The sequence below is a fragment of the Vicugna pacos genome, chromosome 17 (genome assembly GCF_048564905.1).
Source record: "Vicugna pacos chromosome 17, VicPac4, whole genome shotgun sequence".
In the NCBI taxonomy this organism is placed as follows: Eukaryota; Metazoa; Chordata; class Mammalia; order Artiodactyla; family Camelidae; genus Vicugna; species Vicugna pacos.
Window position 1 is genome coordinate 38,512,448 of NC_133003.1, and position 20,056 is coordinate 38,532,503.

Below are 20,056 nucleotides of genomic sequence, written 5' to 3' on the forward strand. Positions count from 1 at the left end.
TCTGGGCTTCTTACCCAGCTCAGTTTAATGGAGTGAAATTTGAAGGATAGTTCAGCTATCAAAAGAGATTTTAATGAAATTCCATGAAAGAAGGTCTGAGTGCATATTCCACACCAAAGTTTGCCAACCTTGGCTCTGTTGACATGTTGAAGCAGATCATTCTTTGTTGCAAGGATGGAGGCTGTCCTGCACATTGTAGGATGTTTAAGTAGCATCTTTGGTATCTGCCCATGAGGTACAAGTGCATGATGCAGCAGTCCCAGTTTTGACAACCAAAACTGTGTCCAGGTTTTGCCAAATGTCCACGGGGAGGGGGGGCACGAGGAGTCACCCCCCAGTTGAGAAGCACAGATCTCCAACAACACTTAGGAAAATCCACTTTCCCAGCTTCCAGAAGTTTATATCATGTATTTTGGGCACCAGAAAACACCCCGAGTAAAATTTTTAAATGTATATTGTTGGGCTTCCCATAGTGGTGCTTGAAAGAGTAGGCTCTGAAGTCAGATAGTCTGAGAACGAACCCCACATCTCCCACCTTCTGGTTCTGAGAGGTTGGCACATCCGGGCTGCTTCCACCTTTTGGCTGTCGTGAACGCTGCCGCTGTGAACGTGGGCTTACAGATACCTGCGAGAGTGCTGCTTTCACTTCTTTGGGGTGTATCCCACAAGTGGCATTGCTAAATCAGATGGTGATTCTGGGTTTAAAATTTTGAGGAATTGTTACATCGTTTTGTACAGTGGCTCCACCATTTGACATTCCCACCAGCAGTGTGCAAGGGGTCCAGTGTCTGCCCGTCTTCACCAACGCTTGTTATTTTGTTCTATGCAGATACAGACTATGTATATAATCTTTATAATAGTCCTCCTGATGGGTGGAAAGTGGCGTCTTGTTGTGGTTTGATTTGAATTTCTAATGATTTAGTGATGTTGCACATCTTTCCATGTGCTTAGTGGCTATTTGTATATATTCTTTGGAGAAATGTCTATTCTAGTCCTTGTCATGTGTTTTGAGTCATACTCTGCGTCAAGACAAGGACACAGTTTTTGAAGCCAGAAAGCCGTGGGCTCTCATCTCAGTGCTGGAGCCTCTTAGCTGTGTGACTTCAGGCAAGACCTTTACCATTTCCCCAGCTGCAAAATAACAAGAGCAGAACAACCCTGCAGTGGGTTTTTGGAATAAAATAAGTAATATTCTATACGAATTACAGTCTGTTACCATTGTTTCCCATGTGCTAAGGAGACGTTTTTTTTTTTGCTGCAATATTGACACATGAAAAGGAGACAGAGAAAAGCTTCCAATAGCAAAATAATAAAATTACACAAGGATTTACCTACAAGCTGATAAAAGTTACAAAAGAAGCAGTATAAGGGATCGTCTCAGTGTTCCCCTCGACACATAAATACTTGCACTAGATCTTGTGGTGGTGTTTTTTTTTTTTAAATGCTTATGATTATCAAGACCTAAAGTGAAACTTCTTTTTGTTGGAATTAGAGGCCATAGTGAACTGAGAGGTAATTGTACCAGATGCTCTAGAATGCATGGTGACTAGAGGGTACATAAACACACCTCCAGCGTACAGGCCAGGTGTAGCCCTTGCTGGGAACAGGGCTGGGTCGTATATGGGGGAAGGTGGAATGAGCCAATTGGCTACAAATAAATTCCTTGGTTAGCTGTCCCTTTATCACACAGAACAACGTAGAAGGCTGTAGAAGGAATAATAGAGACAGATCACCCTAGGCTTGCAGAAGCTTCCTACTTAGGAAGGGCTTTTTCTTGGACTCCGTTCTCACTCTGTGCTGCCCCTTGGTTCCCTAGAAACACACTGTCTTGAGATGTGCCTTTATTCTCTGGGCTGCCTTTTTCTCACTCTTCTCTTACCTAGTAATCTCAGCGGTACGCTGGGCCTCAGTGCCCATCTGTTTCCAAGAGCCTCGGGTACCTGTCAAGCCATGTGTGGAACACTAAGATGGATCTTGGGGCGATCTCTCATAATAGTGGGCAAAACATGAACAAGTAACGAAGGAAAGCAGAAGGAGGTTAACATTTAATGAGTCCCTAGTATAAAAGAACACGGGGAGGTACGTGAACTTGAGCAGCTCCCCAGCCTGCCAAAGACAATTCTCAACTTGCCAGTCTAAATGTCTTCTTTCTTCTAACGAATATGGACTCTTTCTTCTAGGAGAGGGGCCAAGTGCATCTACATAATAAAGGGCTGAGAAATAGAAGAGGGGAGATGAGGAGGAAAAATAAGTCTCAGACAAGGAGTGAAGGATTTTTCTCCAAGAGATGCTGAGAAGTCCCTGAGGATTGGCAGAGCACAAGTGAAGTGGGAGGAAATGGAAGAGAATTTTGATCCATGTTATTAAAATATCGAGGCCTTCTTTAATGAAATTTTTAAAAGCTGTTTTTTGGCAGTTGAACCCTGCTCCTTAAAATTTGATTCCCCAAGACTGCTCTATGTGGGAACCTTGGATTTGTGAGTCTTAAGCCAGTACGTATGACCTGCTCTTCTCATGTGGCGTCAGTAGTTAGTGGATATATTCTGCATTTTAGAGAGGCAGGAGGATACAGTGGACTCTCTTGTGCCAACTGGATTCAAAATCTGGTCCAACTACTTACTAGCTGTGTGGATGTGGCTTACTTCGCCTCCCAGTGCCGCTGTTGAACATCTACAAGATAAAAATAACAAAATTAGCTCATAAATCTTCTCTGAGGATAAAATGATTGGAAAACTATATGGCATATAATAATTGACATGAATGTTACCCTTATGTAAGATGAAAGTCAAAATACTGCATGATTTGCTGAGGGGTCACATAGCCTGTGGGTAATGTTTCCAGATAAAATATGGAATGTCCCATTAAAATTGAATTTTAAATAAAAAAGCAGTTTTTTAGTATAAGTATATCCCAAATATCTCATAGGATATACTTAAACTAAAAAAAAATTCTCTTTTATCTGAAATTCCATTTGAAGGGGGCATCCTGGGTTTCTGTTTGCTAAATCTAGCACCCTCGTCTGTAAGGAGTGTTACTGTGATTCGGGTCCATGTTTTCCAACTGCCAAGTCCACGTTCTTCAACTTGCTCTGCAGAGGTAGGCAGAGCCCAGGAATAGAAGTGAGTACCAAGTAGCTCATGGGCATCCAAGGAACATGACATGAGGAGAAAATGCTGAGCACCTCCTGTGTGTCCAGCCACACTAAGTTGTGTGTTGCATCAGCTCTCATCTATGCAACAATTCGGCTAGGTCAGTGTTGTTACCTCCATTTTACAGAAAGGAAAATTGTGAATCCAATTCACTAAGTACCTGGCCAAGGACACAGCAGACAGGAAGTTATTACAGAGTTGAAGTTCCCAACACAGGTCTGCACTCTAGGCCCGTCACCTGTCACTTCAGAGTATCTTGTTAAGACCCTCTGCCCGGAAGGATTCATGAGGTGTACAAAGATGGCGCCCTGTTTCCTGGGAGTATCTAGGCAAGAGGCATTTCTCTTTAAATGACTCAGGTCCATACGGTAAAGTGAAGTATGGGCTGGCCTTCTGGAGGTTTAAACATGTAGGCAACAAATGTCTAGATATCCCAAAGCAAAAAATAATCTTGGTTGCTGGTCTGCACACCCTGGGTTCACTGGATGGCTGCCAGCACTGCACTTAGCGAGTGAGGGGAGTGCCCCCACCATGATTCCTGGCCTGACAAAGTTAGCCATGTGACCTGTAGGAAAATATGTGCAGAGTCACCAAAATGACACCCGCACAAAAGTTCGTTCACTGCAGCTCTGTCGGAGCCAAATGTACTGTATGGATTTTTCCATATTTATTTTGAGAATAGAATCTTTGTGTTTGACAGAATCTGAAAAATGAAGTACCCGGGGCAAAGTCTCTTCTGATAGATAAGAAATGAAGAAAAACTCTTGTAATTTTGTTTGAAGTTCTCCCAAATGCCATTAGCAATTTCAATTTCTGAGTATCCACTCATTCACTTGAAGCAGACAGTTTAGAAGAGGCTCTCATGTCTTCCATCCAACTGCAGATTGATACTGAACTCGAAAACCAGCTCAGCCCACTGATGACAGTGATCACCCTTCTGGCTGTGGAAAGGGAATTCTGATAGGTCTTTCATTCATTAGGCAATTTGTGTGTGCATGCGTGCGTGTGTGTGAGAGAGAAAGAGAGAGAAAGGGGTCATGTACAACATAGTGGGAACCAGCCAGGCACCAGGAAAACAAAATGACCCAAGACCGTTTAGACCCTTCCCTTAAGGAGCATGTAAATACCTCTCCTAAAATATTGACAAATTCTGTACTACAATTGGAAAAAGACAAAAAAAAACAAACAAACTACTTTTTGAACTGACAAGAAATAACAAGAAACATCAGGGAAGAAAATTTATAGAGATTGTTTAGCACATGATCTTTGAATTAGAGAATGTTTTCAGCTCTCAGTGTGTCTGCTTCCTAACCTCAGAGCCCATCCTTATTCCCATTTATTAAAGAAGAAACATAGGTTGAGATTGTATGGATGGTTCCTAGTTTAGCAAGTCCTCCACACAAATGTTGAAAAAACTTTCTCTTTGACAAGTGCAGTCACTATTTGCTGTTAACAAACCAGAACTCACTTGGTTGCAAGTGACAGAAGCTCAACAAAGTGACTTAAGCGAAATATTTTCTTGGATTATGAAATCAAGTTGTCCAGAGAATGAATGTGAATGGATCAAGGAGTTCAAGTGTTTCATGAATACTTCTTTCTCCATCTCTTGGTTCTGATTGAATTTGAAGACCCAAGGAGTTCCAACTACACATTTTCCAGCACAGCAGGGGAAAAAAAAATGCTTCTCTTTCACGATGATTCCCATAAAGTTGCCCATCCCTGAATCTATCATAAAATTCTTTGGGATGCTGTTATTCAGACATGGGTTATTTTGATTGTCTGGGATGGGTGGAGAGCACTTCCACTAGGATAACAAGGACGGAGACTGAGAAGGAGGTGTCATCTGGGAAAGACGTATCGGGCTGAGAGAAACCAAATACACAGTTTTGAATGGGCTTTCCAGGACATTTTAAATACAGAATTAAAAAAGAAAAGACAAGGAGTTTTGTGAAAGTGGAAGAAGGAGGCGTCTTCCAGCCAGGAGGTGCCTCCAAAGCCAGAAATGTGGTGGAAATGGAGTTGAGAAATTAGTGTAGAGAGAGAAAGAATGCCTGTCAACTTCGTCTCCTAGAACGAGTGTCCACAGACCTTCCCGATCAACTGCCTGGAAACAGTGGTTGAACTTGAGTTCAGTTAAAAGTTGAAACCATTGTCCTGGCAGTGAACTGTTAAGTTAAATGTTTAGACCATTGATTTCAAAGTAAGAACTACAATGAACTCTTAGATAGTGTAGTGGTCTTTGCAAGCAGAACTAAGTTAAAACCCCAGTTGCGTCCCTCAGAAGCTCTGTGACCTGCAACCTGTTCTCTCTCTTTAAGTCTTAATTTCCCCACCTAGGGGGAAATGGCAGCCATACTGTTACCTCCACGGTTCTTGAGGGATGAAGAGTGATCACGCATGGTACTTAGCGTAGAACCTGGCTCATAGTAGGAACTTAAAACCATCGTGATGTGTCCCTATTGCTCTCTTTCTTCCCACATGGAAAGAAGCTTCTTGGAGAAACATATGCAGGGCTCTGACACGTTGATTATCACTAGAATTGGCTACATCACACTCGGGGACCAGTGCAAAATGAGAACACGAGGGCCCTTGTTCAAAGACTGGTGTAAGGCTCACGATGCCTCAGAGCACTAAACCAAGTGTGTGGGGTCCTTCCCAGCACCTTGTTTGACGGCTCAGGCCCCACCCCCCAGAAGACGGCTCTGATTCTCATATTTCTTTTGCTAGAAGAGAATGTTAAAGCAGATCACTTCTGGGTAAGGAGGGAGTGAGAGCCTTTGCCTAAGGTGTGTTTCTTGGAAGGAGCAAACATCTGAAAAGGAAGTTCCACTTTTTTCCCCTGCTGGGAGCAGGAGACTCTTCAGACGTGGACAGGAGATGGACCCATTCCCAGGAGATGCCACATTCAATTCATTTTAAGGAGGTGTAGAAGAAAGAAGAAAGACTCACTTTTTTTTTCTTTTTAATTTAAATGGGAAGCTTTCTGGAGATGGAAGACAAATGACAATATGGAAAGGAATTTTCAGTGAAATAACATTATAAATAGCTCTGAAAGCATAACAAAGCGAAGCCAATAAAAATGGATGCGTTGCACAGTCTGAAATTCCACGAAGATTCTCTTTCAACAATACACTTTATTAATAAATCAGTTTTCTTTGCTCCATTAAAATCATGAAGCTAAGCAATTTGTGGTTAGGTTAATGTCACTTTTGTCCTCACTCAAAAAGCTCACTTGAGCAACAAAGAATTGTTTTGCTGTAAGAGATGGAGAAATACATTTTAAAAATTTAATTTCTAGACATTGAAGAAAAGGAAATCTCATTTATACTCAGTCGTGGATTATTCTAGGGTTCCACAGCAGAAGAGTGGAGGGCCCAAATAATCCTCTAATCTACGTGGGCTGCAAAGGTAGATGGGAAAATCCTCTTGCTTTCCGTGACCCAAGCTAATCCAAGATGGTGGTGATGTTGTCCCAGGTAAAAGTCCAGGGTAAGAGGCTGGGCCATACCCTCTTCATTTAGGGTAGCAGTTAAACCTTGACTCTAACCATCCCTAGGAGCAAAGTGACATGCTGGCGAATGGGAACATGAAATAAACATATAAGATCTTGTATATAAAAAAGCAGAAAATGGGGTGACAGGGTCATATTTACTTCAGCATCCCAAATAAAGGAAAGAGCGGATGCCAAACATAGACGTCTTTAAAAGTACTTTAAAGCATGGTTTGCAGGAACAGTCAGGCAAGAAACCCCGAAGGGCCAATGGTTTAAAAAATAAAATAAAATTACGGGCAGAGGAAAAGTTTGCAAACAACTTGGCTTTCGGCACATTGTCAAAAAGCCTTATCAAGCTCTTTGCAGAAGACCATGGCCACGTGGCTAAAAGTCGTTTTGTCAGTTTTCTAACAAGAAGTTTGCCGTGGTGGTGTTGGAGATTCACCGCTGACATGCGTCTTGCCCACGTGGAGACTGCCTCGGGAATCTCATGATCTCAGATCAAGTTAGAGCTCAGTTTACCTCTGGGATGACTTGGGATCTGTTCAAAGGAAAGATCTGACACCCTTTGCGTGGTTACCTGAGAGCTCAAGGTGTTCCTCAAGGTAGCTTCACCCCCAAGAGACAGTTAAGCTTGAAAAATACAGTCGGCGGAGCCCTGTCGTTCTTCCCCTGGTGGCTGTGGTACCCAGTGCCTGAAGATTCAAGATGCTGCCCGTCACAGTTGCTCCTCCAGTAGACTCCCGGGTCACACTCTGGGTGGGCTCTTGGAATTTGTATGTTTGAAATTCCCTTCAAAGCTCCTGATTTGGGCCCATTTAACTCTCCATGACTCCATCCTTTGGTTCTCCAAGCTGAGCATGGAGATGAGCCCTGTCTTGTAAGTGTCACCCGCATGGCAGTTATATCCCATCTTCGGGGGACCTATGATCCAGTCGGAAAGTGTATTCCTACCTAGTTTAGATTAGAACAGGGGTCATCGAAGGATGACCCAGAGGTCAAATCTGGCTAGCAGCCTGCTTACATAAATAAAGCTTTATGGGGACGTAGCCACGCCCATTTGTTTATATGTGGCTTTCAGGCTATAGGAGCAGATTTGAAGAGTCTCAGCCCGGACAGACTATCAGCCTGCAAAGACTGAAATATCTGCAAGCTGATCCTTTCCAAAAATGAGTTTGGAGACCTGGAGTTTAGAAGATAATAATCGCTAATGTTTATTTTGAGAGCATACTTGAAATTGGACCCCTTGGGGTCCATGAATTGTCTCATATTGTTCTCCCAGCAGTTCGGAGAAGTAGGTTTTATCTTGGTTTTCTTCGGTTAAGAAAAGCGCGACACAAAGAGGGTGTGTGGTGCAGCCGAGGTTACCCAGATGGTGAGGAGCGGAGCTAACTTCAGCCTCTCGGCTCGGGTTCTCCGCAGCACCAGACTTCACTGGATTCCTGCTGGGACTAGAAGAAAAGCCGCAGGCTACCAGCAAAGGGCATCACTTTGCTAAATGATTGATTCATCTTTTAAAAAAAAAAAAAAAAAGGAAAGATTGGGCTGGATTTTAACCCAGCCATTAATGAGCTTGTTAACCCTGACCTTCCAAATCAATCTTCTGTATCTACCTTTATGTTGTAGAAAGGATTCCATTTTCTAACAATGAAGCCCATTTTCCCCTTCTTAGAATCTAATGATCGCTTGCTGTAATACTACACATCGGAGCAGCCCATCAGACCATTAGTTACACAGAAAACCTATTAATGTACAGCATTCACAGTTGCATTTTCTTTTAAGTCAATAAAAAAGGAAACAATTTATTATAAGGGCCTGATACTCACCTTGATGCCTTTAAGACAGTCTTTTCCAAAGAGTTCTGTGCTATGCCAGTCATATGTAGGGACCAAGGCGGTGAAGTAGTTACGGTAAGATGGATTTTTTTCTCCCTGGCCCCTTTGAGTTGCGTGGCCTTGCTGGGGACTGAAACTTCCCAAGTATCAGTTTTCTCATCTGTAAAATGGAGCAGGCACTGCCTACCTCAGAGAGTTCTTAGATTAAACTTTAAAACTTCTATAAATTATTAAGATGCTAGGCACAGCGTAAGTGTTTTGTAAGTTATAAGTAGATTAAAATGTTTTCTTCTCCAAAACTAAGGCTGCTGTATCACCTAAGGATCAGATAGACCTTGGTGCTGAAGGATCCTCAGACTGCCCTCATCCGTCTCTAGGCGGCCAGGCCAAGCATAAGGGTTCTAAGAAGGCATCCCAGAGCACCAGGGCACCCCCACCACGTGTCAGTCATTTCCCCAGGAGAGGGGCGCTTAAAAGCTGTGAATTTTCAAAATAAGCTCTTAATCCTTGAAACTAGTTAGAGACCAACCTACTCTTCTAGGCTATAGTGAATACCTCACTGCCGTGAGATTTCCAGCTGCGAGAGTGTGGGGACAGGGCAAAGACCGTGTTTAAAATCACTCAGTGAACCACCAAACATGCTGGGGGCTTTTAATACCTGCTAGAAGCGGCAAGGTCAGGGGTAGAGAAATGACAAGATGTGGTCTCCAACTGACAGCCTTTTATCAACAAGGCAAGAGATGTTAAGTAGGTACGTGGATGGGTGGGTGGGTGGGTGGGTGGATGGATAGATAGGTGGATGGATGGATGGATAGTTGAATGGATATTTTGTTTATCCATTGGTCTCTCAGTAATATGGTCTTGCTCCTTGAGGAAGCAGTGATGGGAAAAGCCAGTGAGGCTTCCCCAGGTCAGAGAATATTCAGGGCTCAGTGGGCATGACTGGGAGTGATGCCTGCACCATAGGAGAAGTTCACACATGAGGCCCAGTCTGAACTGGATTCCACAGCGTGGGTGGGACTGAACTTGGTAAGGAGGCAAGAAACTGCATTTTAGTGGTAGGGAAAATACAAGCAAATGCAAAGAAGTGGGGAAGAAAAAGGTGTGTTGAGGGAGAAGGTGGGCCATGAGTTCCTCATCCCTGCTGACGGGGCAGGTCTGCAGACACTGGATACCAGAGGGGAAACTGTGGGGTGGGTTGAGACCATATTATCCATGACTGTAGATGACTGGCTGGGGAGGTGAGGATGTATTCTGGGTGTTTAATAGACCCGTATCTTCAACAGCTTTGAGAAAAAAGTCTTTGGGCCAGAACCTGACCATCCTAGTGCTGGTATGTCTCCTCCTCTGCCCTCTTCCCCAGCTTGAGTTTCTTCTTTTGAAATCTGAACTATGTGATCAGATCTCAGCACAGTACACGGTTGGCGCCCCAGCTCTACCAGTTAAGCTTTAGTACCATGACGTCTCATGGGAGCATTTGGTACTGAAGGTGGCTCCTCAGGCAAAAAGTGTAGGGTCGTCATCAGCCTTGCTCATCCTTAGGAAGGTCCCACAGTGGGGCCTGCCATTGTGCTCTCACTATGCCCAGGGTGGCTAGGTTTTCTCACAAAATTGAAACAGATTGCTGCTTTTTTTTTTTTTCCACTTGAGTGCATGATGAAGTCACTGAATGTTTTAGGAACTGAATGTATGGAGGATATCAACCCTTTACCATCCTAATCACACTTGTTTTGGCAGCCGGCTCAAGCATGAGAGACACTGGAGAACAGAATCTGAGAGATGCTTTTTCTCTTGCTCCGTGTTTGCCCTGCACCAGGCCCTCCTTGTCTGAAATGGGGAGCAGGACAGACTGTGCTCTTCAATTCTCTCTCCATCTCTCTTTCCTTTGCCAAGCACGCAGGTCTTGATTCCAGTAACTCCTCCAGGTGTAATGATGTGGCTGCCCTTGGCATGTGCCCTCTTACTTAACTCTCACTGTAACCCTGTGACGTAGGCATCGTCAGTAACTTCATTTTAAAGATGAAGAAACTGAGATCGGGAGACTTCAGGGAACCAACAGTAACAGCTTGTAAGGGACAGCTGGAATTGGAACCCAGGTTTGTTTGACTCCAGGCCCAGCTGCTCATGTAACCTTGGGCTGCGTACCTAATTCCTTATTCTATGACCATTATAAATACTGTGCATTAACAATTCATATGTTAATACATGTATAACATATTATATGTTAACATAGTGGAACAATACCATTAGTATTGTAGCCAGTCTATTACTATCTGTGCAATGAGGGTTATAGTGCCAGCTCCCAGGGAGGATCTGGGGGGGAATGAGAGCACACCCCTCTCCCTCGATGTGGTGTCTTCCACAGAATGGCTTTCATCGTTGTCATATACATTATACGAGGGAGATGTGAATCAAACGCCTTCTACATCACTGTTGCCCCCATCCACAGCATCCAGTCTAACTGGGACGAGGCAGGGACAGGAAAGGTATAAACCAAAGGCACCTATGGTAGCATACCCAGAGAAGCACTCAGCAGGAGGGTGTCAGGTGTTCAGGGAGGCGCACCTGTCGGCTGATAACGGTGAGCAAAGTGGCATTTAAGTTGACTTTCGAAGAAAGTGGCCAGATGCAGACAGTGGGGGTGAAGTACCAGCATGGGGCAGATCTGGAGTCAAGAAGTGGCCTGGTGTATCCAGTTAACTAGATGAATACTGAGATTTCTTTGTAGCGTTGTTTCCAGCGCTGGAAAAAAATGCAAAATGGTAGGGAAATAATTGTTTATGGTCTGTCCAGTCATATGAGAAGATAAAGCAGATCTTCTGGATAGGGTATAAATCAAAGCCTGCTTTCCGGGACTGGGTTAAATTCTCACCCACAGGTACTCACAGTTCCTTGCCCTTCTCTGTAGTGCCCATCACATTTTTGGGTATGATTCTGTGGTTAGATGTCAGTATGTGGTGTGATGGGTGGAATCATGCCTGTGTCTCCCCCATTAGACCGTTAGTACCATGAGGATGAGAACCACAGATCCTTACACTGATCTCTGCACTTGCATCATCTCTCCGAATGCCCGATACTTAATGAGCGCTCATTCAGATCTCTTCAGATTTGCCATGCACACGCACGAATGAAAAAAGAAGTGAATCTATATCAAGTACACAAGGAAAAAATGTCAGTTATAAACAGCATGGATGGTTAGGGTGACAAATCCACTCCATAGGTAGTGTCTCTAAGGATTCTCAGCCTTTCTTCAGGTTTAGGGAGGAAAGGTAACCTGAAAGAGAAATGTCTGTCCCATGTGGCTGCTCAGTGCCCTGATGGATGTAAAGCAGGAACATGTGTGTATTATGTGCTGCGGGCATGTGATATATAATTTACCTGGAATATTATTCACTAAGTATTTACAGTGGTTGCCTGTGGATGGTTTGGACATTCTGGGGATTTTTAAAAATTGCTTTAATTTGCCAAGTGTCTATGACCTTTGTGACCAAGTGCAAGTAGGCTGTCTGCATTTTAGACATGCTTGTTACCACTCACCTCCTCTGACCCTGTTCTTGCCTCTTCTCCTTCCTCTTTCTTCTCCTCCCTGATCTGTGTCCCTTCTGGGAGGATTTTGCCCAACGTAGAAGCATAAAGACCCCTCCCTGCCATGCTGGCCTCCCACCTCCTTCCTCTCTGAGGAGGGTGAGAGCAGCTCCTTACCTGGGTGGAGTGGGGAGGCGGCCGCATGAATATGCAGTGGGTCCCCAGCAGCCCGTCACGTGCAGCTCCTTTGAGGTCTGATACGCCAGAAGAAAGGAAGCAGAAAACTCAGCTACAGTAGTTTGTGGAATAGAAGGATACCCAGAGCCAACAGGCTGGAAGAAATGAAAGGTTCGCTGACATTCCATTCAGCCAAAGCTGTCCTTTATGCTATGGGGATAATAGCTGTCTGTGAAAGAGCCGTCCTGTGATTCCGTTCATCCCTGCCGCCCACTAGCGCCGCAGAAGCCTGGTGTGGTGCGCGCTGTCACCCACAGTGTCGCTGCGTGCGCCTCTAGGGCAGCAGAGCGAGTCCAGAGTATCCGTCGGAGCGTTCCCGGCGCTGCCTGCCGAGGAGACATGGGGCTGGTAGGCTGGGAGTGTTTAGTAGCAAGGAACGCATCTTGAGTTTCGGCTCTGTTTCTCAAAGTGTGGTCCCAGAACAGCCCTGTGACAGGCCGTTCTTGGTCAGCCTGAGCAACAAGGTTGTGTGGGAAACTGCGTTCAGATGTGCCAGTTTAACAGTATCTGTGTTTTTATTTCTCATGGGAGAGGAATGTGGGAGCCTTCCTAATTCTAATATACATTGTGAATCTCACACAGGAAGATGGGGCTTACATTTCCCAACCTTATTTGACAAGAGAATCCTATTTTCATGGAGTTTCTTAATGGGCAAGTACTTTAAAGAACAAATTTTCAAAAACGCTGCAAAGATATTTGTGGCAGAAGCCAGAGAGACTCCCCAGAAAGATTTTGAAATAGGTTCAAGGGCCTTTTGTGTCTAATTCCCTATTTTTTTTTTAATGTTTTCAACTCCTTTGGCTAAATACCACGGAGCGTGATTGCTGGATCATATGGTAAAAGTACGCTTAGTTTTCAAAGAAACTGCCAAACCATCTCCCAAAATGGCTGGACCATCGTGCAGTCCTGTCAACAATGAATGAGAATTCCTGTTGCTCCACATCCTCACCAGCAACTGGGGGTGTTAGTGTTTTGGATTTTGGCCTTTATCATAAGTACACTAATTAATTTATTTATTGAGGTATAGTTGATGTACGATATTGTATACATTACAGGTATAGAATGCAGTGCTTCCAGTTTTTACAGATTATTACTCTGTTTATAATTATCATAAAATACTGGCTACAATCCCTTATGTGTGTGATTCTTTTGCAGCATTTACCATGACTTTGGCAAGTGAATTGCCAAAAGAAAAAGCCTACAGCTCTTAGAAATGCAGTGCTATTTATTTTATTTTATTTTTTCTTAGCGCTATTTCTTTTTTCTTTGTGGATAATGTGCAATAAACAGAAAAGTGTAGTCTTGTAAAGTAAGCCCCTTTGTGCCACCATTTCCCGCAAGAAGTTTTCCGGTACGTTTTCCAAGATAGGGTTTCCTTCTTCGGCCAAGTTAGCTGCCTGGTTCAGAGCAGGGGTGGTCCCGGCAGCCATTCTAAAGCAGGAATCCTCTCTTCCTGGAAACGGTCTTGCTGCTCTTGCCGCAGGACCCATCGCCCCCCCTCTTCACAGCCCGGCTTTTCATTCTTGCTGGGCAGTTACTCTGGTTCTTTCCCCAAACCTGGAAACTCTCCTGTCCCGTCAGCTAAATCAGAATTTCTCTCTTACCTAAGGAGACCCTCCTTTTCCAGACCGAGCCTTGAGAACAGCATCGTTCTATCTAAAGAAGAGTTTCTCATAATTTCAGTATGATATATAACGTAAAAAAGTCAAAATGTTAAACATTATAGTAAATAGGAGGGAAAGGAAGGGGTGAGTTGGGGATTTTTATTTTGAAAGAAGAAATTAATTATTAGTACAAGCTTAGGTTTCTGTATTTAACTAAATTTAGGTTATAATTATTAACAGGATGTACTTTGGGGGGATATTATTCTATGGTAGCACCAAACAGGGCTCTTAACTCCACGACTGACTTTTGTATCACAGCCATAAATATTTTACAAGAATATTCCAGAGTTTCATCGAACTTTTTATCCCAGAGTCCTCCCCTGAGTCCTGGATATGCACATCTCTCTGTTCTGGAATGCCCACCCATGCTGATTTTCTCCCCTTTTCTTTTTTAACTGACCGAATTCTGCCGGATTCTGCTCTTTCCAGAGCTTTGCTTGTGGTGCAAGAGCAGTTCTCATAGTGAGTCCCTCCAGACTCCCTAAAATGCAGTTTTCCAACATCACTTTCATTACTTTGATGAAATACTGTTTCTTTTTCCAAGATGAACATTTTCACTTTTCAACAAATTTGAATTATTCTGTTGGGTGTTTCAAAGTATCGATGAGAATGACGACAAAGACTTAGAAGCAGTGGTTAGTGCTAAGTGGAAAGAGATAGCTGAGTGGAGACAAAGCTGCTAAGCAGTTACTACAATACCTGTTACAATGACATCTGTTTTCTGTGCAAACCTGGTCCCTTACAGAACTTAAATCATGGGGAGCCTTTGTCCATGAATATGAAAGTTGTTACATCATAAACCACCAATCCGTTTTCAGATTGCAGTTTTACAAATCTCATAGAAACGTCACATTTATGAACAAGAGGGAAATCTGATGTATTTTGTTAGGTACTAGTTAAATTTGCAAGTCAGAGGTTAATGGGCATTGTAAGAGAAAAAGAAAACATAAAATCTTCCAGAGATAATGAAAACTCAGAGCCCTTCTCCTTCCATTTCTCGTATTTCACTTGAGTCTCATTTGTACCAAGCAGGTAACAGACCTATTTAAAAACATTCAAAGATGATACAATTGCTTCCGTTCATGTGAAGTACAAAAACAGGCAAAACTAGTCTATGCTGTTAGAAATCAGGATAGTGGTTACTCCTGGAATTCTTCTGTAAGAAATATTTCTCTTCTCTCCCATCTGTTTGTCTATTCAATATTTTATTTATATCAGTATGGACCTATGCATATTTATTTTGTTTTTGTTTTTTGAGGGGGGGTAATGAGGTTTATTTGTTTATTTTTAATTTTTTTTATTTGACGAACTACTGGGGATCGAACCTATGACCTCGTGTAAGCATGCACTCTACCTCTGAGCTATACCCTCCCCCTTGCATATTACTTTTACATTTTGAGTTACAATGTAATACTCTATTATTTATTTTAACTCACATTTTTCTCCATACCCTTCCCCCAGGTTTGTTGCGGTATAATTGACAAATAAAATTGTAGGATATTTAAAGTGTAAGGTATAATGGTTTGATATATATACACATTGTGAAAGGATTACCCATTCAGTTCATTAACACATCCATCACCTCATAGTCGCCATTTTTGTGTGTGTGTAAGGATGTTACATGTGCTACTCCCTTTTAAAAAATTGTGGTTATATGATACAATGTTATCAACTATAGTTACCATGTTAGACATTACTTATCTTAATAACTGAAAGTTTGTACACTTTGACCACCCTCTCCCTGTGTACCCCACCCCTAGCAACCACTTCTCTACTCTGTTTCTGAGTTTGCCTTTTTTTCCCTTAAGATTCCGCATATTAGTTATACCATACAGTATTTGTCTTTCTCTTTTCTCTTATCATAATACTACCCTTCAGGTTCATCCATGTTGTCACCAATGACAGAATTTCCTTTTTTTTTTTTTAATTTCCCTTTCTTGGGATGAGAACATCTAAGACTTACTCTCTTAGAAACTTTCAAATATGCAAGACAGTATTATCAACCATAGTTACCATCGTGTACATTACATCCCCATGACATCTTCATTTTATACCTGGGAGGAAGGTTGTACCTCTTGACCCCCTTCACTCATTTTGCTCACCCCCCAACACCATGCCTCTGGCAACCACCAATCTGTTCTCTGTACGCCTGAGCTTAGTTTTTAGCTTTGTTCTTTCCCTTCCCTTCTCTTCCCCCCCTCTTCCCTCTCCGTCTCTCTTTCTTCCTTTCAAGATTTCACATATAACTGAGATTATGTGGTATTTACTTTTGACTTACTCATTTAACATAATGCCCTCAAGTTCCATCCACATTGTCACAAGTGAAAAGATTTCCTTCTTTCTTAAGGCTGAATAATATTTCTCTCTCTCTGTGTGTGTGTGTGTGTGTGTGTGTGTATGTGTATGTGTATCACATCTTCTTTATCCATTTATTTGTCAGCAGACATTGAGATTGTTACCAGGCCTTGGCTATTGTGAATAATGCTGTTCTGAACATGACAGTACAGATATCCCTTTAACGTAACGATTTCATATCCTTGGGACATATACCCAGAAGTGAAAATACTGGGTCATATGGTAGATTTACTGTTAATTCCTTGAGGAACTTCCATCCTGTTTCCACAGTGGCTATGCCAGTGTTCATTCCCTCAGCAGTGCACAAGGGTTCCCTTTTTTCCACATCCTCACCAACGCTAGTTTTTTTCTTGTCTTTTTTGATAATAGCCAAATACAAGGTGTGAGGTAATTTCTCGTGGTGGCTTCGATGCCCAAAAGACAGGCCACCTGTGTGCAGCAAAAGTGAATACAGTAGCCGTACATGGGAGAGAATTGCAGACCGATAGGTGATGGATGTCATAGAAACAGCCACTCAACAGAAACTTAGAGGGAGAAGCAAGTGAGGAACGGGGTAAAGACCAGTTTCTTCTCAGTAGTTCCGAGTGAGTTTATCTTCCCCATTTTACAGACTTGCACTGATGACAGGAGAGGAAGAAAATGGTCCCTCACAGCTCCCGCCTCCTTGCCATAAATTCTGAATCAAAAAAACACGAACATCCCTTCCTCCCCACTGAGAGAATTATGTCACACGTAAAGAACTTCAGCAACTAAAAAGGGCCTCTCTGATTCACCTGAACCAGAAAAAAAAAAAAAAGCAGGAATCTTATGTATTTGATTTCTCCCTTTTAAATGCTAATGGAGTCCTCAGGCCCAAAACAAATATTGTGTATGGAAGTCAGTTAGCACAAGAAGCAGGTTTGTTTCCATTACATAAATTCAAGTGAGGGTAGGTCGGGAGACTTAGGTTAAAACCACAGGCCGCCTCAGTGTTGATCACCTGACCTGGAAAGGACTTTTTCCAGCCTTTTCTGAGTGGGCTGATCGGCAGTCCTGAACCCATTGGCAGAGGTGTGGCTAAGGACAGTAAACTCAAGAACTGAGCTTGCAAAGAGGTCATAACTCACCCGTCAGCACGGTTGGGTTGTGAGTAAGTGTTTGGAATCTGATGCTGAGAATTCTGGGGCCACTTTGGGATCTGCGGGGAAGGAAAGATGGCTGTGATGTCTGCCATGAGGCTGACAAGGCGGAGCAGCGGTAAGGGCTTGGTTTTTGTAATTCTTGGACGTTCTGCTGTTCATGCCAGCTCTCATGCTAATGTCCCCACTTAATGACGTCTCAAAATGCTCAAATATTTATTGCCTCTTTCTTTGGATGGACTCATACTTGGGAAGGGGAACTACAAGACAGGATTTATGGAAGGGATCAAAAACTCAAATCACTGGGCTGTACACCAGAAACTAACACAACATTGTAAATCAACTGTACTTCAATTAAAAAAAAAAAAAAACCTTCAAATAACTACCAGGCAGGTAACACTACTAGACCAGATGTGTAATATAATTTGGTGGTAGTAACAGTAAGATGAACACTTAAGACTTGCCACAAAGTGAAATAAACAGAATATTACCAGAACCACTGAACCTCCTTATCAGCCCATCGCCAGTCATATCTCTCATATTCTTTCCCCCTCGAGGAAACCACGAACCTGTTGTGTTTCTTATTGGTTCTCCGCATTTCCAAAGCAAAGTATTTGTTAGCTTTGCTGTTTGGGGACTTGATGAAAATAAAATCATAATAGAGTCATTCTTCAGTTACTTGCTTTCTTTTTTGCACATTCCATCCCTGGAAATTCCAGTATATATGGTTCATTCACTGTCACGGTCTTTATAAGTTTCCATTTACATACAATTAATTCTTCTGTTCTCTTATTGATGGGTGTGTGGGTTGTTTCCAGTGTTTTACCGTTACAGACAGTGCAGCTCTTATAAGTGTATTTTTATGCAAGATTTTCTCTGGAGTAGATTCCTGGAGCAGAGTTTCTAGGTTTCGGGGAACGTGCTTGTTGAAGTTTGCTAGATCATCCCACAGTGTTCTCTGAAGTGCGCATGTCCTTTTCAGCTCCCACCTGCCCTGGAGGAGAGCACCCTCCACAGCACTTGGTGTCGTTGGCTTGTTGATATTTGCCAAGTGACTGAGTGTGAAATCGTATCTTACTGAGATTTAAATTTGCATGTTTTTGACAGCAAGTGAGGTTGAGCATCTTTTTATGTTTTTGTGGTTATTTATATTTGCTTCTCCTGTGAAATGACTGTCAATGTCTCTTTCTTAAATTAACTTATTTTTTATTGTGGTAGAGTGGATGGACAATACTATATTAGTTTCAAGTGTACAACATAGTGATACGAAATTTTTATAGATCAGACTCCATTTATGGTTACTATAAAATATTGGCTATATTTCCCGTGCTGTGCAATATACCTTTATAGCTTATTTGTTTTCTACACAGTAGTTAGTACTTTTTTTTTTTTTCTAGTGGAGGTACTAGGCATCAAACCCAGGACCTCGTGCATGCTAAGCATGTGCTCTACCTCAGCTATTTCCCTCGCCTCGGTAGTTTGTAATTCTTAATCCCTTCCCCCATCTTACTCCTCCCAGTTCCCTCTCCCCACAGATAACCACTGGTTTGTTCTCTGTATCTCTGAGTCAGTTTCTTTTGTTACATTCACTCGTTTTGTTTTGCAGATTCCACATATAAATAATAACGTACAGTATTGCTCTTTCTCTGATTTATTTTACTAAGCACAATGCCCCCCATGTCCATGGATGTTGTTGCAAATGGCAAGTTTTCATTTTTTATGACTGAGTAGTAGTCCACTGTGTGTATGTGTATACGTATGTATTTATACATTTATTGATGGACACTTAGGTTGCTTCCATGCCTTGGCAATTGTAAATAATGGTGCTATGAACACTGGGGTTTATATAGCTTTTTGAATTGGTGTTTTGGGGTTTTTTTCCCACACGCATACCCAGGAGTACCAGGTCATATGGTAGTTCTATTTTTAGTTTTTTGAGAAACTGCTTTACTGTTTTCCACAGTGGCTGTACCAATACCTTCCCAGCAAAAGTGTACAAGGGTTCCCTTCTCTCCATCCTCGCCAATGTGTGTTATTTGAGGTCTTTTTGATGATAGTCATTCTGACAGGTGTGAGGCAATATTTCATTGTAGTTTTGATGTGCATTTCTCTGATGATTAGAAATGTTGAGCATTTTTCATGTCCCTGTTGGTCATCTGCATGTCTTTTTTGGAAAAATATCTACTCAGGTCTTCTGCCCATTTTTAATTGGTTTTAACATTCATTTATGATAAAACCTATCCAGAAAGTGGGTGCAGAGGGAACAAAACCCCATATATGATAAACCCACATCTAACATAATAGTCAGTGGTAAAAAGCTGAAAGCATTTTCTCTAAGATCAGGAACAAGACAAGGATGCCCACTCTGGCTGCTTTTATTCAACATAGTATTAAAATTCCTAGACATGCCAAACAAGAAAAAGAAATGAACGGAAAACAAATTGGGGAGGAAGAAGCAGACCTGTCACTGTTTGTGGATGATGTGATACTGTACATAGAAAATCCTAAACACGCCACCAAAGGACTACTAGAACTCATCAATGAATTCAGTTAACTTGCAGGATACAAAATGAATACAGATAAGTCTGTTGCATTTTTACACACTAACAACAAACTGTCAAAGAGAAATTGAAGAAATAGTATCTCATTTACCATCACATCAAGAAAAATAAAATACCTA